The sequence below is a fragment of the Solanum lycopersicum genome, chromosome 5, assembly GCF_036512215.1.
Source record: "Solanum lycopersicum chromosome 5, SLM_r2.1".
NCBI lineage: Eukaryota > Viridiplantae > Streptophyta > Magnoliopsida > Solanales > Solanaceae > Solanum > Solanum lycopersicum.
The window spans coordinates 28,123,686-28,124,073 of NC_090804.1; positions in this window are offsets into that span (position 1 = coordinate 28,123,686).

Below are 388 nucleotides of genomic sequence, written 5' to 3' on the forward strand. Positions count from 1 at the left end.
GCACGCACGAAGCATATCCTCCAACACTTGAATCGTTCGCTCAGACTGACCATCGGTCTGAGGATGGAACGCAGTAATAAGGTCCAACCTAGTACCCAATTCCGCATGCAATGTTTTCCAAAACTTAGAAGTAAACTGCGTACCTCTATCTGATATGATGGATAGTGGAACCCCATGCAATCGAACAATTTCTGAGATATAGATCTTGGCTAACTTCTCGGCATTGTAAGTCACCTTAACCGGAATAAAATGAGCAGACTTAGTTAACCTATCAACAATCACCCAAATAGAGTCATACTTACCCATTGTCCTTGGAAGACCAACCACAAAGTCCATTGCAATTCTTTCCCACTTCCATTCCGGAATGGGCATTCTCTGAAGTGTTCCT